Raw genomic sequence first — 14,756 nt, 5'->3', positions numbered from 1 at the left:
GGGGAGAGAACTGCAGTTGAGAAGTTGCTAAGAACATCTAATTACAGTATGATGACATCGGATGGTGATGATGGGAGCTGGTCATTTACAAAATTTCGATTTTCCTCTGCAGAATGTGAAAGGTGTGTTGTAGGCAACTAAGAAAACCGGTCTTTGAGTTCTGGGTGGTATTGAAAGTAATTCAAATGGAAATAGAATACATCAACAAAAACAGTCACTGACTGCCAGATTCAGGAGTTTGAAACGGAGAACAGGACAACTTTAAAGGGTAGTTTCCATTCTTCTGGAAGCTTGTGGAACCCTAACTCTTTTATTTGGGCGGCTCCTGTGGGGTTAGGGTTTAAACAAATAACTGCCGGTATATTTCTGGAACAAACTCTTTAAATAGAAAACAGGATGTGAGAGACAGGTCTGTTGAAATGCTCTGTTTGGTCTGCCCCAGGGAATCAACCTGGGACTCTATGAGAAATCCATATGGGCAACAGGGGCAAGAGACTGCAGATGACCCCTGATCCCGAATAGTTGGGACGGAGAAAAGGCTAAATATAGCCCTGTGAACGTGTGTGTTCTCCCTCACCCCCCCACCCCCAAAGCAGACAAATTGTTTGAAGTGTTTAATGAGCTGTAGAGAGCATTCTAAACAGTGCGATATTACTGGAACTGCCCCCCCCCCCCCCGCCTCCCGCCAGCACCTTAGTGTCCAGCGTTCGGGAAGCTATGCTAGGTATTCCTTTTAAAACGGTTGACGGAAAGTCACAGAGTCACAGCTTTCAGATGCGCCAATGCTTCTGGTCTCCGCACAGCTTGTCGGAGGTCGAGAACTGTCACGAATGGCGCGAGGCATCTCCTGCATCCCCAGTCAAAACGTTTTCTTCAAAGGTGCCCGCCGAGGTTAACGTTCTGAGTTGAGTTTCCAGCCAGAGCGTTCTCGCCTCTTCACTGCTGTTGTACATTTTGATCCTATCCCAGATGTGTCTGTGCTGACCCACGTACCTTTTCCAGAGGGCTTTGACTCGGGGCCATGTTTCTGCACAATAGGCCCCGCTTCGCTCAGTGTGGCAGACATTATTATTGATTGATGGATGTTCTCCATCAGACCATTGAAGTTCCCATCTTAGCTGGAAAATATGTGCACTTTTGCTGGGTCTCAGACGTCTGTCAGCACTGTTTTCTTTCGGAGAGAGCAAAGGAGAGTCCCGGCAACCCATCTTGGATTTGTTTAAGAGGACATAAATTGGTAGCAATGAGGCTTGCTTAACATTCTCGTCTCATAAAAACAATGGGGCGAACAGCATGGGTAGCACTCTAAAGGGTCAAGCAGGCGTTCTAAGCTATGGTAACTCAAGTCTGTTTTCCCCTAAACGTGCGTCTGAATGACCCAAAGGACAAACCACAGTCAGTCACTTTTTTCCATTATATCAGAAAAATAACTCTTACGTAATCTGCATGAGGTGACAATATGTGGAATTGGCCTGCTTCTGTTTAAAATATATATATTATATGAACTTTGAGAGTTCAGAGCTGAGTGGACATATCACTGTACCAGGCGTCACCCAGAATAAACTGAATGCCAGCAGTTGCCACAAGCAAATGCCAGTGACCGTCACTACGTGTATATGCTACTACAAGTCAAGTTTGTATTGGGCTGCATAAAACAGAGCATGGAAGAGCTTAGAGATAGTGAAAAGGTCATCACGTCGATGAGTCCGTCGACCCAGCGGCGCCATCCCAATACGACTGAGAGGACAGACTTTCGTATACCTGAGTGTGTATGGAGCGCGTCCTCGCGTCAGTCTAACTCAGGCAGACAGGATGTCTGTCAGAAGGTCACAGTTGTTTTGGCAAACACAATGCCCTTCTGTGTCGAAGGATTCTATACAGTTCGGTCTGTTCAAAAAACCTTGTTACTGTGACGTTTTGTGGTTCAACACTTGTACATGTACATGTATATTTGCTAGGTAGGTGTCATGTAAAAAAAAAACAAGCATTGTTTCACTTCTATTGTGACAGCTTAGGTGACGCAAACGGAAAGAGTTCAAGACATCATTCCAACGCTGCATCGTAAAAATATGTGCTTGGGTGGCATTAGAGCTTGGAGCAGTCAAAACACTTGTCTTTAATGGCTGCTCCACTTCCTAGGGAGATGCCAGGTGCTGAATGGTTTGATGATGGATCACTCTGTGCAGCAAAACACCCGCCTCGTCCGCCATTTTGTCGTTTCGAATGGCCCCATCTGTGTTTACTGAGTGCTGTGATAAACACTGGGACACCCATTCCATTTCAGGTTGCTTGTTGCCCTCACGTAGACCCTCGGCCGGTGGATAGAGAAGCTGGGTTAGGACTCGAGGACACCAGTCAGGCCTCAGGAATGTGCTATTTTCCCCAGTCCCCCCCAGAATGAGCAGGTAGCTATGGCCAGGTTGGCAAGACGCTGGCACACAGGGGCCGATTGGGATTTACAATCCCTGGCCATTGTTTGGAGTTTCACTTCCTGGTATGTCTATTCACAAATAAACAGTCTGGGGATTGGCTGGAAAGCGTCGCGGTAAGCCTGGATGAGTTGGAAAATTCGGAGGAAGGCAAGATCTTCTTGGCACTTGCCAAGTCTGTATTTAGCAGATGTGAAAAGGGATGAATATCCCATACAACATGAAGCATACATCTCTGTCTACAGTTAATTTAGTTATCGATTAAGCTAAGGATAAACCAGCCAATGGATTGGCCTTAACCTTAAGTTTACATCTTACCTTCTCCACATACCAATAAATAAGACAGTGGACCATGCGAATGGCTGCATGCTTTCAGACAGACACAGAAACAAACTTTGCATTCCTGCGGTGTGACTTGTGGAAAGGTTGAGAATGTTTTTCACACCTTTCTCTGTGGCAAAAGGGCTGTGTTGATATTTGCACTTTGATGCTGTGAAGACCTGGCGCAGGATAACAGAGAGAGAGAGAAAGAGAGAGCGAGAGACACCGAGACCAAGAGGTGCTTGCTGAAATGACGGAAAGCTATATGCTCTCCTGGCCCGATATGAACCAGGAGCCTTCAATGTTATCTACCTCAGACATTGGTCAACTGGTGGTTCACTATAGGGCAAACCTGTACAGGCACTGGTCTGCCCACCCTGATGAGCAGACATCCTGAACTGATGAACATCCACTGCTGGTCTTCAAAAAGAGAGGGAGTTGAATGAAGATTGCCACTTCAGGAGAACTAGCAGAGAACTACTTAGGACCGCACTGCAAGTGTTTCTGAAACGTCAGGATGGAAATCCGCAATGAGATCATGACCAAGGATGTGCCTGTGACAAACTGTCCCGACAAGAGCCAGGTAGCTGGTCTCCACGGGGATTGGTGTGAAGATGGTTGACATGGTGATTGTGGGGGCTAAGACACTAAGATCACGGTAGCAGTGTTTGGATGTCAGTTCTCATGCCTTGTAACGCAACATGCAAAAAGGGCAGGTGCCAGATGGGCTTTTGTGCAGTGTAGTTTATTCGCGTGGATATCCTACTGTAAGGTATTAATACAGAACACATGCTCACCAGAGAAAATACTGAGGGAGACAGATTTCATAAAGATGGTGGAGAGATATGTGGACTGCACACCTGCCCGCTGAACAAAACCCTGGGAGAAGGTAGCTAGCCTTTTAGTAATTGTTTGTTATCACAATTAGAGTACGACCACAGCTGAACTCTAGTCAAAAGGCCTATCTTCACAGTTTCTCTGTTGACTGTTGATATTTGAGAATGTAAGTCAGTGAGAAAAAAAGAACAGAGACTTTTTGTCCATGCCCTAACACAAAACATACATTTGGCTCCTGGTCCAAATAGGATTTCATGGATCATGGCTGCACATCTGTGAGATCTGCAGGGCTAGCCATGAGGTAATGTGTGATGCGGCCCTGCCCATAACCAGGTCCTCTCAGCAGAAGGGCGTTCTCATGGATTGCTGTTGATCTAATGTCCAGGGGTCTCGGGCCCGCTTTGAAGCGTTATGTAAAAACTATGCAAACACCGTGAGGCTAGAAGATGGCATCTGTGTTTGTGTGGACGTTTTAAAGGAGGAATGCTCCCGAGAATTCATTTCCCACCGCCTTCCTGAGTCCCCCCCCCCCCCTCAATCCCGGGTATCGTAACGTCTTCGCCCGCGCCACGCAGGGGAAAAAAAGTCACCCCCCCCCCCAAAAAAGACGAGGAAAATCTGCGCCTTTGATATGATCCATGTTATGATACTCGCCCTGTGCTTATCTATTATGGTTACCCGCCCTGCCTGGGTGCACCGTATCCACGGCGATATATAAGATCAATAGGAGAACGCCCAGAGTGTAAACATTGCCCCCGCTCCAGACCCTCTCGCCCACCCTCCCTCTGGCCCCAGTTACCGGGGCCCTGTGGGACTCCTCGTGACCCCTGCACTCTGGAGGTGAGCCTGTCGTCTTTGGCATCGATGGAGGAAATCGAACCCTTCCATTTATTAGTTCTCATAGCCCGTGTTGTTGTAAGGATTAAAGATGAAAAAAGGGACAGGATTAATGCGGCGGCAAGAGCAACAAACAAGAGGCGGTGGAAGATGTAAATGCCGTGGCGAGCATTATTTCCCAACATAAAAGGCTTTCTACACACTGTAAAAGTTGGCAGATTTAGTCACACTTTTTTTACACCACGCCCCCCCCCCCCCACATCTCCCTTTTTGAATCGCTGGTGCGTGTGATATTTTGCTCTGTTTTGAGTGTCCAATTATTTAAATGTACAGTATCCATTTTAAATGCTTCTTTCACTTTAGCATAATAAGCCAAAGAAGTGACCAGTATTTAATAGGTGCTTCTGTGTATTTCAAAACACTCACACTGAGGGGGACAATAACAACTACTCCTCCCCTCTCATCCTCTCCTCTCTCATCCTCTTGCTGTCCGCTTTAGTCTCTAAAGTCTACACACAAAATAAAAGTCTACAACAGCAAAATCATCATTCAATCCGAATGGTGTCTTTACTCAATAAATAAACTACAAACATCTACAAATCTTCAAGTTGAATGGATCAAGTTTCATCATTTATACAAACAAACCCTGTGATGTGTGTAGTTCTCCAACACAAAAGAATGGAACCATAGAGCCTGCAAATAGCCCTTGATCGGTGAGGACTTTGTCTGCAATGGCTTTCAAACCCAGTCTAAATAGAGCTGGATAACACACAGTGCAGCGGTATCCCCTGTGGTGAAAGTCCGGGCTGCCCTCTCACACCTTTCTACTTTGTGCCTAGCAAGAATGTTCTTTTCCATATGCCTTCATATTCCCCACAGATCCTGTCAAGACCTGTCTTGCAGAGTCAGGGTCACACATGTTGCAAAGATGATCCGCCCTACCCAGCCCCGTGTCTGGCCCGAGAGTGACGGTCGAGCGCTCTCTCTGCAGGCAGGGTCAGCTGTGGATCTGTCGGCTCAGGAACCCGTTACCAATAGCTACAGATGTCAACAAACAGAGATAAGGAAACACGACTGCTGTTTTTGCGGCGCCCCGAGGGTCGTGCACGACAGGCACTAAAACGTACATGTAGCCTGTTTCCCATCAGAATGACGCTCTCATGCCTGTGTTTCCAATCACATCCTCCTGGCAACAAAAAGAATTCATCGGCGCTTGCTGCATTATGCCCAATGCAAGTTGTACTGGGAGAGTGTCTGGGGGAGTCAGGTGGCTGAGCGGTGAGGGAATCGGGCTAGTAATCCGAAGGTTGCCAGTTCGATTGCCTCGGGGGAATGTCCCTGTACTTACTGTAAGTCGCTCTGGATAAGAGTGTCTGCTAAATGTAAATGTAAGAGTGTGTTTTCATCCCTTGCTCTTTAAGTGAGTTTCCACTGACCATCTGGGCTTCTGGGACATCAACCACCCGCCCCCCGACCTCCCAGCCTTCGTATCTGTCCTCCAAATAAAAGAGCCCCACAAGCATGCCTGCTCCTTCCCTCTGACTCTCTCTACCTCCTTCCCCCCTCCCTCCTTTCCCTCTTCCTTCCCCCGCCAGTTCTCTTCCTCGCTTCTCCTTTCCTCTCCCCGCGCGCCGTCGTTTTCCGTCGGCGGATGAAAGATGTCTGACATTCTTCTCCGGCCCTTTAACCGGCGCTCAGGCTGTGTGGTCCATCTCTGAGGACGACGTAATGGTGGGCGAAGTCAAGCTACAACTTGTCACCTCCGCTCGGTGTTTGTGTGTGTGTGTGAGTGTGTGAGAGTGTGAGAGTGTGTGTGTGTGTGTGTGTGTGTGTATCCTCACAGGGCATGTACCTTCCTCTCGCCAACAGCTGCTGATTTGTGATGGTCATTCATCACCTGGCGAGTACATCAATATTCTCTTGTTTGGAGTGTGTTTCTCAAAATATATAAACAAAAATAGTGTTGAGTGATTCCAGTCATTTAGATTTCAACTCTTGTTTGGGTCAGGTAATTCATCATATAAATAAATACACTTTATTAGTGAAACAAAACTCGTTTTTCTATGGGCAACTAAATCGCTTTAGCAGCCCTCATTTCAAGTATGAGCGTATGTGTTTTACTGTTTTGTGTAATCAGTCATTATCTTTTTTCCATCCTCTTAAGTCTCACCGACAGAAACATTTTAAGAAGTGAAAGCCAAGGCACAGTGATCTGGAAATCTTGCTTTGCATCATTGCTCAGACATCTTGGAGGTTAAAGTCCATGAAGTTCTCTTTTCCCTCATAAAATAGCTATGTATTTTATGTTATTGCAGAGTTGTGACTCACGGGTCCGAATCGTTTTTTTCACCTGCTGTTTTCTTTTCCAGAGACATCTTCATCGCCGCCATGTTGTCTTGTGTAGTACAATCTAGTCCAGCCATTCGCGTTGTTTAGCTAGCCAACGAGGGCCCTCTACAGGCCTTCGCTGTTGTGGTCCTGTGCTGTTCTCGTGGTAATGATGTGTGGTGTCGGCTGGGCCATTGAAGTGAGGAGTGGTGTGGAAAAAGAAGGTAAGGCTTTGGAGGGGAGCACCGCATGAATACATACTTTGAGAGGTTTTCATAAAGAACTCTCTGATTCAAGGGGAAGAAGGAACTCAAGTAAATTAAGAGCCTGGAAGCTGGGGTCCCGGGGCCGGGCGGGGCCTATATTCTCACCATGGTATTATTTGGAGGGTGGGAAAAAGGGTGGTGATGTCAGCAAATTGGCTAATGTTGGGTTAGCCTAGCCTTTCCAAAGTGGTATCAAAGAACAGTGATGGATGTTTGGGTATAGCAAGGCCAAGCGAGAGCACCTTTCACAGTGAATGTGTGGGATTGTCGTCGCACTCTTCTACTTGGTGGTGACGTTTTCTTTTGTTTTTGCTCGTGTTGGGATTCAGTGTCAACGTCTTACTGCTGCGGTTCAGTTTTCCCGTTAGGAAGAGATGGTCGTTCTTTTCTAACTGAGGCAACGATGAAAAGCAGAAGAATGTTATTTCTGGTTCTCTGCTTAGTCTACTTACCTTTTGATATGTGAAGTAAATAGTTTTATTACAGGTGTCCATGCTTGGTCAGACATTGCTTTTTCAGCTTTTTGCAAGTCTGCATCTTTCTAACGGGGACTGAAATGAGTTAGCGTTCCTGTCAGCAGCAGTCCTACATTAGCATTGAGGTCTGCTGGGTCGAAGGGGTCAAGACGTGCAGATATTGCGTTGTTTCTTTGTACCACTCATGTCAGACCAAAGACCTGTGCAGTAGCCTCCTTGGTCTTGAAGTTCTCAAGTAAGTAACGCTCTCTCAGCAGAACACAGTGTTCTGTTGGCAGGTGATCTGGTGATGCTGCTAGTCTCTGCCCACAGTGACCTGCTCACTCCTCTATAGGTATAGGTTACACCGGCTGTTCCCATAGAGGTTAGCGATAAGTCGCTGCCAGAGAACAGTTGAAAGTAGGTCATGTTCGGTGCTGGGTGGCGGTGCCAGTGTTCCCAGAGTCAGTTTCATTGTTTGTGTTTCTGGTTTCCTCCCCTCCGGAGGAGAGCCTTTGACAGAGTCAGCTGTCCTGGAGCAGTTGGAGGTTGGTGGGCCTCTGAGAAGCCCTGTCAAAGCAACTAGACCTGGATGACATGTCCAGGTGGAGGTCACTTGGAACATGAAGAAACACATTTAGAATGTTACTGTAGTTGCTGTGACTCAGTAATTGAAAAAATGTGTCCCATGTTATGTAGTTCTCATAGCATATTGTCCCTTACTGAAACTTAGTGCAGTTCTCTAAAGTTGATTTTAGGACCTTTTGAAAACGGATACTCAGAACACTGTGCAAAATCCTCAATGTTGGGTGTTCATATGCCAGCCGTCAGCAGGACTCTACCACACAAGTTCATGACAGGATGTGATGTTGTTATGGATCTGAGATGTCATTTTTGCATGAATGTTCATGACTCTTTTGTGTCTATCTGTCACAAGTTTTCTTTCTCTTATATCTCTCTCTCTTTCTTCCTCTCTGTCTATATTTCTCTATCTCTCTCTTTCCCCCCTCTCTGCAGCCCCCGGCAACATGTGCGACTTCGTGACGGCGGAGAACGAGCGTCGTGCAACATTCAGCGCACGCAAATCAGGCGAATCAGCAGGCTGCGACCCGAGTTTGTCATCATGGGTCCCAAAACGGACGGGAAGGCTGAGTAGCGGGGGTGGGGGGGGTGGGGGGTGGGGGGGGTAGGTGGGAGTCAGCCTTTTCCAGAAAAGCCCAAAGCAAACGTTTCCTTAATTGAAAAACGGGGGGGTGGGGGGATAGAGATGAATCTCCCTCATCTCTCTCATCGGGGTTGATTCAGTACGATGTTCCTGTAGAATGTCACAGAGGCTTTCCCCTATACATGTTATACATACAAGACAAGCTCTTCTATAAGTCCGCCAGTTCAGACCTGTGTGTTTTCCTCTTGGTTGAGTAATTGATCCTCAGTCAGGACACAGAAGACAACATGTTCACCCGGACAGGGACTTGAACCCTGCACCCTCAGACTAAAACTCCATCCGATGTAGTCCATCCCAGCAGTGGTGGTCTCGCATTAAAAGCCTTCAACGGTCACACGTGAAAAGATGGCCCATGACCCGAGTTCATTCATGTCACGTGATACGTGGTTTCCTTCATTCCGTGTGATTGCTAATCTTTGTTCTCACAATTCTTCATAGCACTCACTGCACCCTTCAAACACAGAAGTCCCTACAGGCTTTCACAGCACAGCGCAGCAATGTGTAGAAATGGGTTTTAGAGGAAAAGTTTGGTCTTGGGGATACTGTGCATGAAATTGGATTATAGTGGAATACCCAAAGCCAATATTTTCCCTTTCTGGTAAATTACCCAATATGCTTTTCCCCTTCTTTAAGGCAGATTTCAACGACCAGATTTTAGATAACACAACCAGCATCCGAAGGACATTTTTTGGAACTTGTTCTGTGGACCGCCAGGTTCTCCACAAGTGTCTCTTTGAAAGTTCAAATGCATGGTAACCATTATGGAGAAATATATACAATGTCAACATATACAGAGCAGTGTAAATTGTCAGCGTGCTGGACGGCTGGTTTGGCTCTCTGCTCTCGTAACTCAGAAACCAGCACGTTAAGGCTCCTTAAAAGTGACTGTGCGACACAATACCAGGGTAATTCAGTTTGTCTTTATGCATAATATCCATTTTATGGTCTACGCTTAGAGCGGAGAATGAAGTCGTTCTTCGCTCTCACGGTGCATTTGCTTTTGTTTAGCGAGTCCCCAGGTCAGGACTCTTCTGCGGGTGGTCACTTGCTCGAGGAGTTTATAGTCCTCCCTGCAGGAATTAGTCTTTGAACCGCCTTCCCTTCCACGGAAGAACATTCCCTGTATCCGGCCCAGAACCAGTTTCACTCGTGCGTTTTTTGTATTTCCTCCCCCTCTTACCATGATTGGAGCAAGATCTATACGAGTGTCACGTCAACTTTTACATTCTCTGGGAAGTTGTTAGGGTAGGAAGAGAGTGAGAACCGGGGGGGGGGGGGGGGTGAGGGGGGGGGGGGGTGAGAGTCAGCCTTTTCCAGAAAAGCCCAAAGCAAACGTTTCCTTTATTGAAAAACGGTACCTAGTGATGTGTGTTCTGCTAGCTTCTCCCTCTCCTAAAAGAGGCCCTCTGTCTGGATCCAGGATGTCTTGGTGGAGAAACTCAACCCTCCAGGTTGCATTGGAGGTCCCCCTACAGTGGGATTCATAATCACACCATTCATGAGGATAAAGATCAATTGTACCCATAAAGCCCAATCCAGTGTATGTGAGAAGGACCCGACTTCTCCGAAGCAGCAGGATTCCTAACATTGTTGTCTGCGCATGGCCTCCCTACCACAGGAGTTAGACCACCAGGGAAAATGGCAGCTCACCGCTTTCCCCTCTTTTAGACCAGTTAATCCTGGAGGAAAACACAGGACTCTTTCCCAATCCAACACCCACCATATCAGGAGCAAGGGGGCTGGGTGGGAGGTTTAAGGATCCGAGGGATGGGGAGGGGAGGAGGTTTGGTTGCCTGGTCTTGATTGTACCCACACAGATCACAGTGGAGCAGTCGTCAGCTGAGAGACAAAACAGAGGAGATGGATGGACGAGTCAGACTGGTTGTAAGTAGCAGGATAAAGAGATGGAGCCTGAGCTGGATCTGGAACAACGTTCCTAATATCCCATCTCGCCGTTAATGTGTTTTACGAGCGCATTGTGTCGCCCTCTGGTAGGAAATGCGCCGGTATGAAATGCGCTACATAAATAACGTTTTTAAATGATAGAAATGACGTTTGATTTGATACAAGAGGGAAAAGAGAAGATGGAAGAGGGAAATAAAGTAACACAGTTAAGTAGAGGGAAAGGAGAACAAGAACAAGATAGATTATGATCCTTCAGAGCGGGTGGTTTGATGCAACCCTTCCCTTCCACCAAGGCACCCGAAGCACATGACTGGCAGACTAATCCTAGCTCAGAAGCAGGTGGATGGACTACATAGAGAAAACACAATTCTCCTCTATTCTCAGTCCAGTCGTCGGAGGGAATCTGGAGAAGGATTGACATGGAATCTGGTGGGCCTTGAGCCATCGGCGCGCCTTTGGATGGGAAACTCTTTATGAAATATATTCGTTATACCACCCGTAACATCTACTTGTCCTCCTTATTTTAGTCTCGCTTGTATTCTGCAGTTATGTTTATTTGTTCTACAGGCACTTCTAGGTCAATTATACTGTATGAACTGTGCTTTCCTCGTTAGGTCTATGTCTTATATTACTTAATGTGAATAGAATCAAATTACAGAGAACTCAAGATGAACAAGAACAACATTGAGAAACTCTGAGAATCACGCAGTGGGTTCACCAGATGAGCTTAGTACAGAACATTGAATAAAATATCTCCCAGTAAGTTCAAGTTTATCAGGAAATCAATGACACGCTCATGACTAATGAGTTCCTGGTATTTCGCTTGCTCAGCCAAGCAAGTACGTCTTGCAAATGCGTTGTTGACAGAGACAGATGGTTTCAGTGTATGGCTCTTTTTTATTATGTTGTCCATGTGACATGAAGTAACCACATGTCAACAGTACAGAGCGCATTGATGTGATGTCTTCTTTGTACCCAAAGCAGCATTTCAGCTGTGTCCACTTTCACCAGTTACTTTAACCTGAAACTCACCCTCGTGCTCCCCCTCCCCTCTACTTTTCGCTCTTTCTCTCACGCTTTCTCCATTGCTCTGCCTTACTGTCAAACTGGATTAAAAAAAAATGCATGGCAGCTTCAAGGGCCCCAAGGTGGTTCTCCAAAGCCAATAAACAGTCGGCAAGTCTCTTCGGCGGATGCTCCGAGCAGTCATCAATCTGATGGGCCGAGGACATCTTGCCCTGTGGCCCACCTCCCAAACTATGATTTGGAAAGGCAGACATTGTGAACTTTCTTTTAGGGGCCTTCACCAGAACACGAAGCCTGAGGTCTTCTTATACAAGTTGGCCGAGGCACACGAGAGAGCAGAGCAAGGGGTTCTAATATGAAATCGCCATTCTGTTCCCCCCGTTTAACAATCATAGAGTCTCAGACTGTGACAGGTGAATGATTCTTAGATCATGGGGTCTAGATCCTAATGGGGCCTCATGTACTAACGCTTTTGCGCCCACAGAAAGGTCAAGGGGAAAGTGGGAGTTTCCCATAAAGAGATGGGTGGGGATGCGAAAAAGTGTCTGTGCCTCTTAAAAGCAGGTGTAAACCTGGATGCATGCGGGTTCCCTCGCATATGCCTCCTGGTGAAATGACAGCAGTAATCCGAGCAAGACGAAGACATAGGCCGAGGAGACGATGTGAAAGGATTTTTGCCTTCAGACTTTGCCATCACACTTTTTCACTTGAGTGATCACAAAATCATTACGCGTTACAGATTAAGCAGCCATGCAATATTACAGTTACTGGAATTTGTCATTTCAGTCCAGGTGGCATTTTTTTGTGTCGGTGTGGAATTCCGGCCTTGTATAATATTAAAATTCGCTGTTACCTCATGAACAAGCACATCAATTTCGTTATCACTAAATCTTTGTTTTCGCTGTTTTGACTTTGGTGGCTGATCCATGATAGAAAGAGAGAAGGAGGCCCATTCAATTGCGCATTTAAATGCTCGCAATTTACGGTATAGTGGGCGGGAAAAGGCTGATTACCCGATGAACTGCAGGTTTCATAAATACGACGTAAACTGAAGTATCACAGCGTGAGCAATCTGCGGGTTGGCCATGGCGCTAATAACGCTACGTTTGCAAATGTACGTACATGAGGCCCTCAGTGTCACTTCAGTGTGAGTGCAAATGTTCAGTTAAAGGGAGCCCACTATTGTAATAACGTTTCAAGGAATTGAAGGGTTCTGATGTCAGTGAACGCGGTCTGTCTGCACTGCCATAGTGAGCGATCCAGACCGGATGGCTAGGATTAGGATTGTCCCAGCCACAGGGCCTGACTGACAGTCCAGGCCTTCCTCATGTCCTTATTTTCTCATCGTCTTACCGTATTTCTCACACGTTTTTCTACTTTTCTAAAGAGTCGGAAACCAATAGCCTTGGCGATGGTTCCAAAATAGTGTTCGGTGCACCAATAGTGTTGTTCCATGAGCAGGAATGTTGACGTTGAACGAAGTCGACCTATTTTTTACTTCCCCTGATCGTGGCAACAAACAAACGACAGTAGCACAGCAGTTGTCCACCCTTTCTGGGTCCTTTTAGCGAAACACATGATTTATGCAGTGGAGACCATTCTGAATATTTGATGCAATTGACGAAAACAACAATACACCCACATCCCCATACACCAGCCCCCCCCCCCCCCCCCCACATCCTCTCCCCCTTTTCCCCCACAAGTCAATGTTTTGGGGTCAACCATAACAAAGAAAAGATAAAGAGACCGATTTCTTGACATTGTCAGTTCTTCTGTATACGGCTATACTAGACGGAGTGTATCTTTCGAATATTTCAGAACAGGTCAGATGTGACAGTGTGTGTGTGTGTGTGTTGAGTGAGAGCTCCCCTGTTAGCACCCGTCATCTAAAAGGCTTCACCTCGCACTGATCCAGCTGGCCGTCCCTACAGCCCGGTGTTAAGTCCTTCCTTTGGTCGACCCGCTCCCCGTGTGAGGGGCTCTGTCAATCAAAGTCTCCGCACTCACACACTGTGACGTGCGCCGACATCCCCGGGGACGCTCTGTGGTTCTCCGTGAAAAGCCCGTCTTTACACACCGCTCCTCCACTTTAGGCTGCCGAACCCACGGCTAAAGCAAGAGTGTCGCTTAATTAGAGCTGCTCTGCCCCGAAAACCTCCCCGCGCGCACTCGACTGCCAATGTATTCGAAACGATATCTCCAGCAAGGCCAATATTTTTTTTTGCTGTGTAACATACCGTCAAATGTGTTTGAGATTTATCATCCAAATAGTGGTGGTGGGGGAGGAGGAGGGGGGGGGGGGGGTTCTGAAGGTTCTGCGGACCCTGAGTGTGGTGGGTTTGATGCCCGGCCAGGGACAATATCTCTGCTCTGCCAGGAGCCGAAGCTGGGTCCACGGCCCCGGGGCCTAAGAGAGGCTGGCTGTGTGGGACCCTGCTCTGCTCCTCCCCAGGCCTGACAGGACCAGAGCCCACAAGGGCCCACACTACTGGGGATGAAAGGACAAGCTGGACCAGCTGGCTGGTGATGGCTGACAATAAGGACAGGAGAAGAGTGTGTTGTTTGTTTGCCTTAGAGCTTTGTATTTTTCCACACGTCGTTCTCACATGGCCCACAGGGCCCAGGGCTTTATTTGTGTGTCTCATAAATATTCCGACACACAGTGGGAGGGAAAAAGCATTGTGGTTTTTAATGCTCTCAGCAGCCAGTCAGAATTCTTTCAAAATTAGAAGTTTGCAGCATTTGCAGCGACAGCCAGAAACAAGTATCCTCTTAAATACTGCAGGCACTTCTGGGGTCTGTAGTATTCAAGTCCAAGCTGTCCGCCTCCCTCCCAAAGCCTATTGGCCTACTTCGTAGATTCCTACTTTTTCCCCGAAATCTACACCAATGATTTTTCCAGGTACGGTATCCATCCCTCAGGAAAGGAACCATTTTCTAAAAGCCCAGCGCCCACGCTATGGCCGTTGTGCACGTTTAGCGAGCTGCAGTTGTGAGACGCACACACTTCCATATACGCACACATCAGCATGCATACGCAGACTAAACCACCAACTCATTGGTACAGGTGGCACCTGAAGGTTCTGACAGATCCAAGCCCCTACCGGACCTGTGTCACTAAATCGAG

This window comes from Osmerus eperlanus, chromosome 17 (genome assembly GCF_963692335.1).
Source record: "Osmerus eperlanus chromosome 17, fOsmEpe2.1, whole genome shotgun sequence".
Classification (NCBI taxonomy): domain Eukaryota; kingdom Metazoa; phylum Chordata; class Actinopteri; order Osmeriformes; family Osmeridae; genus Osmerus; species Osmerus eperlanus.
This window is presented reverse-complemented; position numbering follows the sequence as displayed.